The sequence below is a fragment of the Tamandua tetradactyla genome, chromosome 5 (assembly GCF_023851605.1).
Source record: "Tamandua tetradactyla isolate mTamTet1 chromosome 5, mTamTet1.pri, whole genome shotgun sequence".
In the NCBI taxonomy this organism is placed as follows: Eukaryota; Metazoa; Chordata; class Mammalia; order Pilosa; family Myrmecophagidae; genus Tamandua; species Tamandua tetradactyla.
The window spans coordinates 158,652,728-158,668,948 of record NC_135331.1 but is presented as its reverse complement, the minus strand read 5'-3'; the positions used below and the strand labels follow the sequence as shown (position 1 = coordinate 158,668,948).

Genomic DNA, 16,221 nt, shown 5'->3' with positions numbered 1-16,221 from the left:
CTCTGAGCCCAATTTTGTGAGGTACAGGAGAAATAAAGGGCAAAACCATTGTTTCAGACACTGTATAATCCAGCTTGAAAGACACACATGAAAACAAGTGTGGAACAATAAATGAGAGTATGTTTTGTTATTTATTTATGCCCTCAACCCATTCCAAAAAAGATTCAAGGCAATTATAGAAAGCGGCATACAGTCAGCCACACATTTTATACATGTGGTACAAAATAAAAGTCTAACATAGAAGGGAGTGAGTGGGGATATAATAGTCAAGGAAGGTTTCTTGCAAGAAGGTGAGTCTTGACCTTGTCCTTACAAGTGAGAAGTATTTCAATGAGCAGAAAGAATGGAGGTATCAGCATTTAAGGTCAGAGAAGAAACATAAACATAGGCTGGAGGTGGGCAGTATCAGACTGTGATTGTTCTAATATCCACTCCTGCCACATGTTGGTTAGCAGAACATGGCTCCAGCTCCAGAAATGAGCTCTGATACGTTCGAGGAAATCAGAATAATTCCATCCTTCTTACTACAGTCAACAGGCCAGGTTATCCTGGCCTAAATCAATCGTTGTATGGTTTCCCTGGTCTCAGTGGTTCAAGAGTGGATGGACTCTTGTTTTGGGATGTGAGATGTTTAATGGGGTATGGGCCCTTGTGGGAATTGGCAGCCATTCTATTGCCCATTGGTTTGAGAGTAGAACAAACAGATGGAAAAAAGGAAAGAAAAAACCTGGATCTCTGGTTATCACGAGTATTCTTACGTATTAAAACATGAAAAGTATGATTCTTCATAATCATTGGAAATAGAGGTACTTTCTACTAAAGGAGTAATGTCACCATTTAATAGCTCAGATTTGTGATTCGGTTCACAGTTCTTAAAGGAGAAGTTTGTTTTCTGGTTGCATAATATTCTCATTGATAACATATCAACAATGAGGAAAATACATACGTAGGATAGGGAAATATTTTTACTATGTATAACACTTGTCAGACCTACTTGACTACAATGATTACCATTAAAGGAAAATATAATCTTTTACCCATCTTTCTCACAGAGAGATTCTGAAAGTCAGAGTTTATAAAAGGAGTATATTGTGATGATACACAATAACCTTTTAGGAGAAATATAAGCATAATTGCTCTAAAATGAAAATCATTGCTAAGCCAGATAATGACCACATTTATTTTCCTTTTCAAGAAATGTTTTTATCAACATGTTCTAAAAATGCCCAGAATACAAGCTATAAATCTTCATTAATAAATCAGAGTTCTTCTAAATCATTTTCTTTTCCAACATAGTTGAAGCACTTGGAAGGGTACAATATATGCACAGTCAAAATAACAGAGCAACATTATAAAACTCCTATTTGAAACAAGAACTAATCCATACTCCATTGAGTTAAGATCAGTTACAATATCAATTCAAATAGCTCAATTTCTTAATCTCCCCCCTTAAAATCTAAACAGTCCTTTCATTACTTGCAGTCAGTGGTTTTTAACTGAAATTTAGGTCACCAAACTGTCCTCTTTTTTCTCCTATCCTAGTTCCCAAATCTCAAAGTTTCATCATTACACGTTCAGTCAGCACAATATATAAATACACAAAATCAATACTCAATTTGATAGATATAGGGCTATTTTTCAGCAAACTGTACCTTAATCAAACTTATTCCAAATGTAATCTTTATTTTAAATACCTTATATTACTATATGTTTTAGAGTTATTTTTGGTTCACTCACCACATCTCCCTCTTTTCATGTTGTCAAGAATAGCCCAGCCACTTTTTCCCTTATTTTTGGCAGGGACATTTTTACTACTGAATAAGCAAAAACAGTTGATTCTCTTTTTCACTTCAATTACATCTGTAGAAAAATAGTAATATATGGATGTAACATCTTATCTACTGTAAAGCCCAAGAGTGCTGGTTTATTAACCCTCCATAATATAATTCGTTTTAGAGCAAATTTTAAAAGAAGAAATGAAAAAAAACCCATAGTAACTTATTTCAAGCTTCAAAAATGATAGTTTTCTAAACTTATGAAGTAAACTCCTCAACCAAAATATATGGAATCTAAGAACTTTACAGGAAACAGAAATCCTATTTTTAAAAAAGGTATTTGTATAAACTCTCCAAAATAACACCCTGTTAATACAACAACAGTGCTTTGGTTATAGGGCTTTGGAGTCCGAGGTGAAGTCCTTTAAGATGGGTCTTTCCAGGTAGAGAACGGATTAGGACTGGGCAAAATACATGCTATAATACTTTGGGATTGGTAGACACAGTAAAGCTAAGGTTTTGAAGGCAATTATGGTAAGTAAATCCCTACTTGATAAGTGAGTATTTGTCCCGTTCAGTAGACTATTGTCTCCAAGAAATTGATCTACAGGAAAATCCTGCAGCAAACAGTGAAGTTTTTCATTGGTTTACAGTCTTACCTCTACCCATCACAGTTTTCTTGGGACAAACAACTAAATCAAGTTGACGTATTGGTCTAAAATCTTTTTGAAGTCCTGTTGACATAGATGGACTGATTTCTCAGTCTTCCCTTGTGGTCATTCATTCCGCCTGAGCTCAAGGATAAATGGTTAACACATGGGGAATTATTAAATAGCTGTTTGTCACCAAATATCCACTCTGAAGTGTCAGAGATTATCCTTGTGCAATTTATAATCAGGTTTTTTCCAGTAATTAATTTCAGATTCTGGAGCCAATCACGGGCATTCCATAATAGCCACTTTCAATATCTCAAATAATTGGCTTCTCGGAGTATCATGGGGGCCTGAACTGCAGCGAGGCATGTTTGCCTGCCTTACCATCATGTACGCATTTCAGCGGCTCCTATGCTATCCATTATCACGTCTTCTCCCTTTATAATAGCCACCTTCTTAGGAAGTATTATATCGCTTAAAAGCTCTTTAATCTGTTCTTAATTAGGTTAACTACTGAATTAAAGAACCTTTAATATTCTGTAGCATTCCAAAATTATAGACTACAAAAAAAGATGACCCTTTTATTTATGTGTCTATCTGCTATCAGCATATATACTAATTCTTAATTCTTCCCCATTGGGAGCTCTGGTGAGTACAAAAAGTTCTTCTATCTGGCCTAAATTCAGTTCTGATAAGGACCACATTCTAAGAGCGAATTGAGATATGTCATGGGGATCTCCTGTCTGATATTTTCCAGTTTCAGAATTAAGAGATGAAGCATTAACAAATATTAAATCAGGATTTTCTAGGGAGGCTTATAATAAACCTATTCAATGCATAGTCAGTTTTTGAGAAGAGGCTAGATAGTCATGGGATTACCTTTCTTTGGGTAATTACCTTTCTTTGGGTAAGATTAGCGGGATTTAAAACATTCCAGTGATTAATAGAAAGTACGAAAGAAAAAGTGGTATAAGTCCACAGGAGCAAAGCCTGCCTGCAGAAAATTTCACGTATTCTCAGTAAGTAACAAATATTATACAGCAGGAAATACCATGACGTTTAAGGAAGGCTCAACAACCAAGTCAGTAGAAGCCCCTATTTGTTTGGCTACTGCTGCTTAGACGAAAAGGATATGGGTCTAGGGAAAGGCAAAAATAAACAACTAATTTCTGATAATTCCCAAGGATTTAAATCAGAAAACAGAAAAAAAAATTGCCTAGAGAATTCATATACAAGTATATAGGAAGTTTTATGAAAGTCAGAGTGAGGAATTTTAAAAAATATATTTCTATTGACAAATCTTCACACACATATAGTCCATACATAGTGTAGCATCAGTGGCTCACAATAGCATGACATGTTTGTGTATTCATCACCATGATCATTTTTAGAACATTTGCACCATTCCAGAAAAAAGGAAAGAGAAAAAATTCATATATCCCATACCCATTACCTCTCCCTCTCACTCACCACTAGTAGTTCAATCTACCCAATTTATTTTACCTCTTATCCTCCCATTATTTATTCATCCTTGTTCATATTTTTTTACTCATCTGTCCATACACTGGATAAAAGGAGCATCAGACACAAGGTTTTCTCAATCACACACTCACATTACAAAAGTTATATCATTATACAATCATCTTCAAGAATCAAGGCTACTGGAACACAGCTTTACAGTTTCAGGTACTTCCCTCTAGCCTAATACACCTTATACTAAAAAGGGGATATCTATATAATGCATAAATAACCTCTCGACCCTGTTTGAAATCTCTCAGCCACTGAAACTTTATTTTTTCTCATTTTTCTCTTCCTCTTTTCAGTCAAGTAGTCTTTCTCAGTCCCATGATGCTGGGTACCAGCTTAGCCCAGGAGTTCTGTCCCTCACTGGAAGTGAAATTTACACCCCTGGGAGTCATGTCCCACTTAGGTGGGAGAACAGTGAATTCAATGGAAGAGTTGACTTAGAGAGAGATGCCGCATCTGAGCAGCAAAAGAGGTTCTCTGGGGGTGACTATTAGGCACAGTTTTAAGTAAGCTTAGCCTATCCTTTGCAGGAATAGGTTTCATAAGGGTGAACTCCAAGATCGAGGGCTCAGCCTATTGATTTGGTTGTCCCACTTCTTGTGAATTCTCCAAGTGAAGAAATTGAAAATTTCCTCCTTTCTCCCCAGTCCCTCAAGGGGTCTTTGCAAATACTTCTTTATTCACTGCACAAATCACTCTGGGATATATCAGGGCATCACACTATCCTGGACAAACCAATAAGATATCATGCCTATTCAAGATTCCATGTACTTACAGTGTTCTACTAAACTGGCCATACAACTTAAATTAGGTAATGCGCTACCCAAACTATAAAATTTGCACCAAATAAAAACCTTTCTCTTCGGTCTCCCTCAGAAGTTGAAGTTTTAAAATATGGGCGATATCATCCTTCACCCTGTATTCTGATATACTTTAGTCCTATCCAGATCAGCTTCATTCATACCTCTAGTCAAAGTCTGATCCCTTTTTCAACTTTTTAAACAGTTCCTGTATAGGGTAGCGCAGGTAGCACAGGTAGTCAGTGCTGACTTTCACAGAGCTCAGAGCTCTAACTCTCAGGTGTCACATAAATACCCAAAGTTTCTGGGGATGATGAGGTTACATACAAACAGCTCAATATTCAATTTTTGAAGAAGTAATTTTAAGTCACAAAATGTTGGTTCACATTTAGATTCCCAAGAAAGAGGTTCAGTTACTAACAACTTAGCCAATATACAAAAGTGATGTTTAAAAAAATCTGAGAACACATTGCTTGCAGTAGCCAGAGAAAACTAGAAAATATCTTCATTGTTCCTTACTACTCTGTATAGAAAAGCTTTGAATGATCTGTACTCTTATCAAGAGTGAACAAATAACTCACATTGTAATAAATTATGTCTTAGATAATGCACTCTGTTCTGTCAAAATTATAACTTTTCTTTGGAAATAATATAACCTTTCTGAGCAAAAACAGTAAGTAAATAGGAGTCATAGTCTCCAAATTCACCTAGTTTTAGAATACAGGAAAAGGTCATCCACATTTTGGATAAGATACATTCAAAATGTTAAGATCTAAATTAAGAACTTGCAAAAAAAAAATAGGAAGGCACCTTAATATTCCCTGAAGTTTTAAACTGCCAGGTAACTTATTGATCCTCTCAAGAGAAAAGCAGGCATAGACTATTTTGATCTAAAGGGACCCTTAAGAAAACAGAACATAGGTATATAATACGACATTGAAGATAAAGCAGTTTTTAAATTTTGTACCAAAGGGTACAAGGACCATTTATGGGCTCAAGAACCCATATTCATCCAGGGATTAAGGGCCTTAACAAATCTATATCCTCATCCATTGATTTTCTTGACTAGGAGAATTAGAGTATTTCAAGGACCAGTATAAAATAGTACTAATCTTTTACTTGGCTTTTGACTATAGGCTTTAGAACTTGCATAGATTCTGCTTTTGGATGATATTGTGAAAGTTTCAGGAGTAGCTTGGATGAGTCTCAATAATTCTGCCAATATCAATGGAATATTTTGCTCACAAGGAATCTGGTACCAGGTGGTGACTATTAATTTAGCTAAATATAGACTAAAAATACTAGAAAGTCACCATTGTTATTCAACATTGTATTAGAAGTTATAGCCAGTGCAATTAGGCAAGAAAAAGAAATAAAATTGGAAGCATCCAAATTGGAAGGGAAGAAGTAAAACTTTCACTATTTGCAGATGATGTGATCCCATATATTGAAAGTTCCCTAAAAACTATAAGAAAGCTACTAGAGATAATAAACAAATTCAGCAAAGTGGCAGGACACAAAATCAGAATGCAAAATCCATAGTGTTTCTATACATCAGTAATGAGCAATCTAAGGAGAAAATCAAGAAAACAATTCTGTTTACAACAGCAACTAAAAGAATCAAATATATAGAAATACATTTAACTGATGTAAAGGAGTTATACATGGAAAACTACAAAACATTGCTAAAAGAAATCAAAGAAGATCTAAATAAATGGAAGAACATTCCATGCCCAAACCACTGGTAGTAATGTGCCATAAACTAAGGACTGTAACTCAACCTTCTGCACCAAAGAGGAAACAAAAGTATAAGAAAATACCTACCTAGTTATGTGCTAACATTGAAAATCTGAAAGAAATAATTAATTTTCTTGGAAAACTATAAATTTTGGAAGTAGGTCAAGAAGAATTAAAAACTCAAAAAGAAATTGAAAAGAAAGTTATCAAAATGGCTTTACCAGCAAGGATTGTTAATTTTTCAAAAACAGAGAGAGAGAGTGAGTTAAGAAGCTACTTTTTTCTCTTTGTACTATTTAAATCTGCATTGGAAATACTCATCAAAATAATATGATAATCACATAAGAAAGACTAAAAGTTATGCAAAACAGAGTATATAGCATAGAAACTCTAAAATATAGAAGAACTTAATACTGTATATGACAAAGTAGCCTCAGAAATCAACCAGCAGAGTAAGATTATTTAACACTTGTTACTGGGTGAAACGTTTATCAAGAAAAAATTAATTACATTTTCATGTCACACCATAAATCAAAACATTTTGTTTGGACAAATAAGTTAAATATTAAAAATTAACACACAAACTGGAAAATAATTATGTGTCTAATCTTTGTATAGGGAAGGACCTTCTAAATATAAAATTTGTGGAAGTCATAAATCACAGGATCATTATGTTTTTCTACATAAAATTTAAATATCTCTATATTATGCAGCATCATAAATAAAATTAAAGGGAAAACAACTAATATAGCAGACCTAGGTTAATATTTTAATATGCTGTGCTAGTTTGAAAAAGTTGTGTACCCCAGAAAAACCATGTCCTTTAATTCTGATACACTATTGTAGGATAAAAACCTTTTTTATTAGGTTATGTCCATAGATATGTGGCATGACCCATTGTGGGTGTAACCTTTTGATTAGATGGAGGCATGACTCCACCCATTCCAGGTAGATCTTTATTAGTTTATTAGAGTCCTTTAAAGGTAGAAACATTGTAGAGATACCTCAGATGCAGATTCTTGGAGAACAGTTGCTTCAGAGCTGACAGACACGGATGTTTGGAGATGCTTGAACTACCAACAGAGAAAGCAGATGCCTAGACATGGGCAGAGTCCAGCAGACATTCCCATGTGCCTTCCCATGGGATGCTAAGCAAGCCAGAATCCATAGTTCTGTCCTGCAGGAGCTAAGTGAAGGCTCACAGATGTTTAGAGAGGAAACCACTGGAAAGCCATGAAGCCCAGGAACAAGGGACCAGCAGATGCCAGCCAGGCACCTTCCCAGCTGACAAAGGTGTTCTGGATGGCATCAGCCTTTCTTCAGTGAAGGTAACCTCTTGTTGGTGCCTTAATTTGGATATTTCATGGTCTTAGAACTCTAAAGTTGTAACTTACTAAATTCCATTTTTAAAAGCCGTTCTATTTCTGGTATATTACATTCTGGCAGCATTAGCAAACTAATACATATATCATATAAAGAGTTTATACAGTTTGATGAGAAAAGCCCTTATGACCTCAAAAGAAAAGGATTGGCAAAGGACATGAACAGACAATACAACAAGGAAAAAAGAATAAAACTTGAAAATAACCAAAGAAATACAGAACATGACTACAACAAAATAACATTTTCACCTATCAAAAGGAAAAGTCTCTTTTTGAAAGGATAATGTTCCATGCTTGCAAGAATATGTGAAGACAAGTACTCACACTTTTGTAGGAATGTAAACTGGTAAAACTTTCAGAAAGGAAACTTTGACCATTCATCTTAGAGCCTTAAATATGTTCATAATCTTCTACCAATTAATTCTGTCTTGTGTATCTACACAAAGAAGCTAATTAAATATTCAGTCAAATATATATATACTAGATATTCTTACTTTTTTATATTATACCAGAGAATGGAAATAAACTAAAGGTCCAGCAATAGGGAAATAGTTGTATAAAATATGGCACAGGGATACAATAGAATAGTTAGCAGCCATTAACAATATTATCTAATGTGAGAAAATGCTTAAGTTTAAATGTTTAAAAAAAGCAAGAATGGTGTTTTGAGAGTGGTAATACAGTCTATCTACCTCCACATAGGAAACCATCAGGACTGAAATATGCAAAATGTTACCTCCTTATTTCTAAAACATGAGATTCTTGCTAATTTTTTAGATTGTGGAAAATTTTGCTTTCTTTATACTTTATTTTGCAATGTTGTGTACAATTGACTTGTACTTCTTTAGGCAGAAAAAATAACTTGTTTAGTTCTGTTTATTTTAGGTAGTAAATCAACCATTCAAAATGGTGGCTTTCGGGTACAGATTCATCACAGAAGGGAATGAGGTTGAAATATAGTCACATCTTTACATTGATCTTTTCAAAATACAGATAGTAAACTCAATCATGTTTTGCTAGAAAATTAAATCAAGTGACTCAATTTAGAAAGTTCTTATGTGAATACATTTCTAAGCTTGAGTTTATGACTTGAAGACAGGCAGGCATAGTGAATTAATGATCTTTCCTTTGACATTCTAGGATGATGGAAAACATGTGATGGTTAGGTTCATGTGTCAACTTGGCCAGGTGATGGTGCCCAGTTGTCTAGTCAAGCAAGAATTGGCCTAACCATTACTGAAAGGAAGTTTCATGGCTGGTTAATAAACCAGAAGACTGGTTTATTAAATCAGCAGTCAGTTAATTGCATCTGTGTCTGATTAAGTTTATGTTCAAGAAAGGGAGTGTCTTCCACAAGGAGAGAATCCAATCAGCTGGATTTAATCCAGTTGATCAATTTTAAAGAAGAAGAGAGAACATTTGCTTCTTCAGCCAGCAAGCCTCTCTTGGAGAATTCATCAATGACCTTCATTGGGGTTGCCAATTAGAGGCCTGCCCTACGGAATTTGGATTCATGCATCCCCACAGTAGTGTGAGACACTTTTATAAAATCTCATATTTACAGATATCTCCCATTGGTTCTGTTTCTCTAGAGAACACTAACTAATACAACATGAATGGCTGAATAATGGGTAGAGTAACAGATTTTTAGAAGAAAGAAAATTTCAGGTATTTTTTTTATAATCATCTCAGTTCCCTGAGACCTCATTGCTATCATCATGTTTAAAAAATCTATTAATTCTGGGGTGCAAGGGTAGTTCAGTGGTAGAACTCTCACCTGCCATGTGGGAGAACTGGGTTTGATTCCTGGCCCATGCACTTACCACCTCCCCGAAAAAAATTCAGTAAATACTGCTGCAATAATTGGATGCTCACATGGAAAAAGAATGAAATATGACCCCTGCCATACAGCATACAAAAAGAAAATCTACTAATTTCATATAGTAAATATTTTTTATCCTAAAATTCAAAATACCTATCACTACTCAGAACTTTACTGGGATTTGGGGCACCTGATAGTTTTTCTATTTGTTGAGGAAAAAAGACTAATGAAAGATAATTATAAATGTGGCTCAAAATATGTTGAATTGACTCTGTCTTGGTTTCATTGCTAGAAAATAGCTCCCTTTTTCAAAGTGTGCCTGAATGATTTCTAATAATCTCCCAGGGTGCTACCACCCATATGCTCTTATATTCTGTCACATAGCTTCTTCCTCAGACCAGCACTGCTGCCTTTGATGTTAATGACCCTCCTGAATTTGCATTGCTAAAGATCATAACTGTCATCCAGTGGTTGCCTCCTCTACCACAATCTGGCCTTGGAAAAAGAAATCTGACCATCCATTTCTTCTTTATCCTGAACATGGGCAGGTAATTCTTTTTAATTCCTCATGGCACAATGTCAACCCCATAGTTGAGGGAGATTAAAATTTGCAACATTTTTACTAAAGGATGAGGGATAATAGGAAAGAAACCTAAGGGAGCATACAACCACCAATAACTACCATTTAAGCATATCATACAAAAGTAGGCCCAGAACTTTCAGAAAGATGGAAAAGTGGGGTGGATTGAATTCACCTCTGCTTAGTGGGACAAGATATGGGATGAGGGAAAAAAATAACTGGGACTGCAGTCTCAGGGACTGAGTGACTGAAGAAGGTCTCCAGGGTTTCTTAGGGAGGAGAAAGGTGGGGAGAGCAGGGTGGGTCTGATCAGATGGGATACTCATCAGAGGCAGACAGTGGTGTGCAGATTTGAGGGAACTGATCATTCTTCTGCTCCATCCTGCCCCAGCTGTTGGCTGGGGCGATCTCCCCAAGCAACCCAAACTCACAGCCAGCAGAACCCAAGGGGAGCCCAGAGGTGTGCGCAGCCATCCCTCGCAAACTGTGACGCCCATAGGTATTGGGAGCGGTCAGCCGGGCACTGCAACTAGCTGTCCCACTGGGCATGGATCCACCAGGTACCAGGCACTACATTTTGCTCCACATTTTATGAGCCAGGACTGACCCTCCCGCCTCCGTGGGCCAGAGCACCCTTCAACCCCCTGCTGCACATGCCTATTTCCCAGCCATCCAGGGCAGTTGGAAAGGGAAGGGCCTGAGAGGAGGAGGTTGCCCTAGGAGTGCCACCTGCTGGGAAGGGGTGGTAAGTGCACTCTCCCTAGGTTTTTTTTTTTTTCTTTTCAACTATAGATTTCCTGTATTTTATTAGTCTTATTATTATTTTCACTTCATAATTTTTTTTATATGGGCAGGCACCGGGAATCGAACCCAGGTCCTCTGGCATGGCAGGCAAGCATTCTTGCCTGCTGAGCCACTGTGGCCTGCCCACTTCATAATTTTTTTTGCATGGACAGGCACCAGGAATTGAGCCTGGGTCTCTGGCATGGCAGGCAAAAATTCTGCCTGCTGAGCCACCATGGCCCACCCTATTTAATAATTGTTATTTATGTATTTATATGTTTAATTTATTTTTTAGTTTAAAATTTTCTCTCCCTTCTGTGGGCAACATTCTGAGTTAATTTCCAATATATCTTGGGCTGTCTTCTTTTGACATTGGGGCCTACTACTGTTGGGGTTTGCTTTTTTCATATTTTTATTTTATTTTATTATTATTTGGGGAGTGTCTATGCAGGAAGTCAAGCTCAGGTCTCCCATATAATGGGCAGGTGTTCTGCCACTGAACTACCCATGAACCCCTGCCTAGTTTGTTTTTTTTTTTTAATAGTGATAGTACTTATATTTAGGTCTTTGACACATTTTGAGTTAATTTTTATATATGGTATAAGGTGGAGGCCCACTTTCATTATTTTTACATGTGGATGATATCCAGTTTTCCCAGCAATATCTGTTGAAGAGACTATTCTTTCTCCATTGAGTGGACTTGGCACAGGTATCAAAATCAATTGGACATAGATATAAGGATTCATTTTCATTTTTTTTGGGGGGGTGCATGATGTGGGAATCAAACCCTGGTATCCTGCATGTAAGGTAAGCATTCTGCCACTGAACCACCTGTGCACACAGGATTTATTTTTTTAACTTTTTAAATAATGTAACAAATATACAAATCAATGAGAAAACAGCAGTAATTTTCAAAGTACGCTTCAACAAGCAGTTACAGAACAGATCCCAGAGTTTCTCATAGGCTATCATTCCATCATCTCAGATTTTTCCTTCTAGCTGCTCCAGAACACTGTAGGTTAGGAGGAATTTTTTTTATCACAATCAACTTTTGTGTGTGTGTGTGTGTGTGTGTGTGTGTATGTGTGAAAAGTAACGTGTACACAAAAAAGCAATAAATTTTAAAGCACATCACAACAAAAAGTTGTACAACAGATTTCAGAGTTTGGTAGGGGTTACAATTCCACAATTTTAGGGTTTTAATTCTAGTTGCTGTAAGATACAGGACTAAAAGAAACATCAATATGATTCAGCAATCATAGCCATTTGTTAAACCCTACCTTCTCTATATAATTCCACCATCAATTTTAATCTTTCCTCTACTCTTTAGGGATATTTGGGCTATTTCCATTTTAACTTTTCCATGTTGGAAGGGGCTATCAATAATATGGGATAAGGGGGTGGAACTAGTTGATGTTCTGGAGAAACTGGCCCCTCTGCATTTCAGGACTTACCTGGTCCAGGGACCCATCTGGAGGTTGTAGTTTTCTGTGCAAAGTTACCCTAGTGCACAGAACCTTTGTAGAATCTTGTATAATGCCATACGTGTTCTTTAGAATTGACTAGAATAGTTTTGTTGTAGTTTGGCAAGTTATGGTAGGTAGCAATGTAAAACCGAAGCTTGAACAAGAGTCACCTCCAGAGTAGCCTCTCGACCACCCTGCCTAGCTTTTAATAGACCCACAAGTAGAATTGCATTCTCTACATGAGAGCTGGGTTTTGGTTTGATGGGTGAATTACTGACAAAACCAAGTGCAAAAGGGAACCTTTGATGCAAAACCAAGTAAATACAAAACTTCAAAGGAATGGAGGAAGCCAACTTGCAAAATAGTATTATTAAGATAATCAGGACTTCCGGAGAAGATGGCGGCTTAGTAAGATGCACGGATCTTAGTTTCTTCTCCAGGACAGCTACTAGGGGAGTAGAAACGGCACAGAACAGCTCCCAAAGCCACAACAGAGATAAAAAAGACAGCGTACCCCATCCTGGAATGGCTGGCTGGCTGAGAGAAGCCGCTCGGGTGAGATCGCCGAGGCGCGCAGGCTTCACCAGGCTGGGAGGCAAGCGGCCGGAGTCACTCCCTTCCCCCATCCCGGGCTGGCTGGGAGAATTGGAGAGGCGGTCCCCTGAAACCGCGGCGGCTGGCGCCCACACCACGCGCAACCCCCCGGACCAACTGAGAGAATTGGATCGGAAATCCCCAGGCCGCGGAAAACGGTGACGGGTGGGGGAGGCCCCTTCCAAACCTGTGACTCCCCGGGAACGTGCACTCTCCCGGGCGGGCCGCTGCCGCTGGCGCCCTCCTGCCACGCTTGTCGCCCCGGGCCAACTAGGAAATTCGGAAGGGCGCTTTCCCGGGCTGCGGCGGCCAGCAACCCTCCCCGCGTTCAGACCCCGGGCCGGCTCAAGCCGCTTCGGCTCGCGAACCTCCCGGACGGCGAGAGTTTTCCAAAGTTAAAGGTCCCACAGCACCTTTTACTGGTGGGACCCGCAGACAAACATGTGCCACGAGCACCATCTACTGGGCAGGATAAGAAAAACAGAACCCAGAGATTTCACAGAAAAATCTTCCAAACTTTTGGATCCAATACCCAGGGAAATCTGTCTAAATGCGCAGACGCCAACAGAAGATAATGGATCACGCTCAAATAATTGAAAATATGGCCCAGTCAAAGGAACAAACCAATAGTTCAAATGAGATACAGGAGCTGAGACAACTAATGCTGAATATACGAACAGAAATGGAAAACCTCTTCAAAAACGAAATCGATAAATTGAGGGAGGACATGAAGAAGACATGGGCTGAACATAAAGAAGAAATAGAAAAACTGAAAAAACAAATCGCAGAACTTATGGAAGTGAAGGACAAAGTAGAAAAGATAGAAAAAACAATGGATACCTACAATGATAGATTCAAAGAGACAGAAGACAGAATTAGTGATTTGGAGGATGGAACATCTGAATTCCAAAAAGAAACAGAAACTATCGGGAAAAGAATGGAAAAATTTGAACAGGGTATCAGGGAACTCAAGAACAACATGAAGCGCACAAATATACGTGTTGTGGGTGTCCCAGAAGGAGAAGAGAAGGGAAAAGGAGGAGAAAAACTAATGGAAGAAATTTTCACTGAAAATTTCCCAACTCTTATGAAAGACCTAAAATTACAGATCCAAGAAGTGTAGCGCACCCCAAAGAGATTAGACCCAAATAGGCATTCTCCAAGACACTTACTAGTTAGAATGTCAGAGGTCAAAGAGAAAGAGAGGATCTTGAAAGCAGCAAGAGAAAAACAATCCATCACATACAAGGGAAACCCAATAAGACTATGTGTAGATTTCTCAGCAGAAACCATGGAGGCTAGAAGACAGTGGGATGATATATTTAAATTACTAAAAGAGAAAAACTGCCAACCAAGACTCCTATATCCAGTAAAATTGTCCTTCAAAAATGAGGGAGAAATTAAAACATTCTCAGACAAAAAGTCACTGAGAATTTGTGACCAAGAGACCAGCTCTGTAGGAAATACTAAAGGGAGCACTAGAGTCAGATACGAAAAGACAGAAGAGAGAGGTATGGAGAAGAGTGTAGAAAGAAGGAAAGTCAGATATGATATATATAATACAAAAGGCAAAATGGTAGAGGAAAATATTATCCAAACAGTAATAACACTAAATGTTAATGGACTGAATTCCCCAATCAAAAGACATAGATTGGCAGAATGGATTAAAAAACAGGATCCTTCTATATGCTGTCTACAGGAAACACATCTTAGACCCAAAGATAGACATAGGTTGAAAGCGAAAGGCTGGGAAAAGATATTTCATGCAAATAACAACCAGAAAATAGCAGGAGTGGCTATACTAATATCCAACAAGTTAGACTTCAAATGTAAAACAGTTAAAAGAGACAAAGAAGGACACTATATACTAATAAAAGGAACAATTAAACAAGAAGACATAACAATCATAAATATTTATGCACCGAACCAGAATGCCCCAAAATACGTGAGGAATACACTGCAAAAACTGAAAAGGGAAATAGACACAAATACCATAATAGCTGGAGACTTCAATTCCCCACTCTCATCAATGGACAGAACATCTAGACAGAGGATCAATAAAGAAATAGAGAATCTGAATATTACTATAAATGAGCTAGACTTAACAGACATTTATAGGACATTACATCCCACAACAGCAGGATACACCTTTTTCTCAAGTGCTCATGGATCATTCTCAAAGATAGACCATATGCTGGGTCACAAAGCAAGTCTTAACAAATTTAAAAAGATTGAAACCATACACAACTCTTTCTAGGATCATAAAGGAATGAAGTTGGAAATCAATAATAGGCGGAATGCCAGAAAATTCACAAATACGCGGAGGCTCAACAACACACTCTTAAACAACGAGTGGGTCAAAGAAGAAATTGCAAGAGAAATTAGTAAATACCTCGAGGCAAATGAAAATGAAAACACAACATATCAAAACTTATGGGATGCAGCAAAGGCAGTGCTAAGAGGGAAATTTATTGCCCTAAATGCCTATATCAGAAAAGAAGAAAAGGCAAAAATGCAGGAATTAACTGTTCACTTGGAAGAACTGGAGAAAGAACAGCAAACTAATCCCAAAGCAAGCAAAAGGAAAGAAATAACAAAGATCAGAGCAGAAATAAATGAAATTGAAAACATGAAAACAATAGAGAAAATCAATAAGACCAGAAGTTGGTTCTATGAGAAAATCAAAAAGATTGATGGGCCCTTAGCAAGATTGACAAAAAGAAGAAGAGAGAGGATGCAAATAAATAAGATCAGAAATGGAAGAGGAGACATAACTACTGACCTCACAGAAATAAAGGAGGTAATAACAGGATACTATGAACAACTTTACGCTAATAAATACAACAATTTAGATGAAATGGACAGGTTCCTGTAAACACATGAACAACCAACTTTGACTCAAGAAGACATAGATGACCTCAACAAACCAATCACAAGTAAAGAAATTGAATTAGTCATTCAAAAGCTTCCTAAAAAGAAAAGTCCAGGACCAGATGGCTTCACATGTGAATTCTACCAAACGTTCCAGAGAGAATTAGTACCAATTCTTCTCAAACTCTTCAAAATAATCGAAGTGGAGGGAAAACTACCTAATTCATTCTA

General features: G+C 37.4%; 1 protein-coding gene and 1 long non-coding RNA gene across 12 annotated transcripts in view; one reads left to right on the top strand and one right to left on the bottom strand.

The window, feature by feature from the left end:
* The window catches only part of GRIK2 (glutamate ionotropic receptor kainate type subunit 2), a 1,225,242-nt gene that overhangs the window by 1,145,264 nt on the left and 63,757 nt on the right, over window positions 1-16,221 (bottom strand). Inside the window, exon 1 of one of the 10 annotated variants that reach the window (XM_077162497.1) lies at window positions 1,738-1,865. The exons of the other annotated variants lie outside the window; for them this stretch is intronic. The gene's annotated coding sequence lies outside the window, so the exon portion shown is untranslated. Of the gene's footprint in view, window positions 1-1,737; window positions 1,866-16,221 lie in introns of those variants that run through there. 10 annotated transcript variants of the gene reach the window in all.
* The window catches only part of LOC143684999 (uncharacterized), a 76,092-nt gene that overhangs the window by 10,276 nt on the left and 49,595 nt on the right, over window positions 1-16,221 (top strand). The window lies entirely within an intron of this gene.